The 1,085-nt window shown below is 36.9% G+C and overlaps 1 pseudogene; it reads left to right on the forward strand.

Annotated features, from left to right (window-relative positions):
• Positions 1 to 617: 617 nt before the first annotated feature.
• LOC118975732 (uncharacterized) lies at positions 618 to 770 on the forward strand (annotated as a pseudogene).
• Positions 771 to 1,085: the final 315 nt, after the last annotated feature.

Raw genomic sequence — 1,085 nt, forward strand, 5'->3', positions numbered from 1 at the left:
TTTCTTTCTCCTGTGTGCCTACGCAGAACACAACTCCCTTAACTCTCTGAGGAAACCCTCTCAGTGGTTGAAGTTATCCATAATTCAGTTCCTCAGATATGTCCTGAGTAACTATGAAACAGGCACTCTTCCAGGTACTTAACATACAACTCATAAATTTCTCCTAAGGACTTCAGACTGAGGTAAATGTGGGAATTAACAAAAGCTCCATATTTTATACATTTTGATAGCACTTTGTAGTTTCAAAAAAACCTTTACATATATTTCCTAACTTAAAGTTTCTCATAACTTTGTGAGGTAGACATAAAACATTTCCATTTTACAGATGAAAAAACTTAGGCTTAGAGAAAATAAGCATGTTACCTAAGGTCACTGGTAGCCAGAAAACACTAAAGATTGTTCTTTTACCCAGGTTGGAGAAACTTTCTACCAAATCTCTGGGTCTACTCTCAGGAACCCTAAAATTTTTGGCTGTTATTTGTCAAGATAGCTATGCATTGAAATATTTGTGTATCATATTTTTAAGCACCTAATCTATTTAAGATACTGGATATACGGTGTGTAAAGCACCTCAAGGCTGTTTTACCTTCTAGTGGGAGAAATAAAACACATATAGGGGCCTCCCGGTGCTTACCACGGGCTGTGTTCTTACACCACCTGTGTAGAAACAGGAGGCAGAGTGAACCTGCCCCATACACACCTCAGCCCATCCCATATGCACCTCAGCCCAGGCCCTTTGCCCGGTGTGTATTATGAATGGGGGGACATGGGGAAAAAAAACGCATATAGGTTATCTGAAGCTAAAACAGGAAGTGAATCATGCCATAAAAGAGATTAAAAAAATAAAAGTGAGCGAGAGAGATTATTTGCAGCTAAGGAAAGAGCAAGTTCAATTCTTTTGCAAAAAAGACACTAGAAATAGATGACAAAATATTTTTAAATTCAACTTAATGACCTTTACGGGACATCCCATTATTTTGGTAAACTATGAGCTAAGGAAAAGATGAAAGAAAATTATGACCCATTTAAACTCATGAGATTATTTTTGCATCACAAAAAAATTGAACATGAAATACATATGCATA

This window comes from Sturnira hondurensis, unplaced genomic scaffold (genome assembly GCF_014824575.4).
Source record: "Sturnira hondurensis isolate 20B ecotype Veracruz unplaced genomic scaffold, ASM1482457v3 Scaffold0020489, whole genome shotgun sequence".
Lineage (NCBI taxonomy): Eukaryota > Metazoa > Chordata > Mammalia > Chiroptera > Phyllostomidae > Sturnira > Sturnira hondurensis.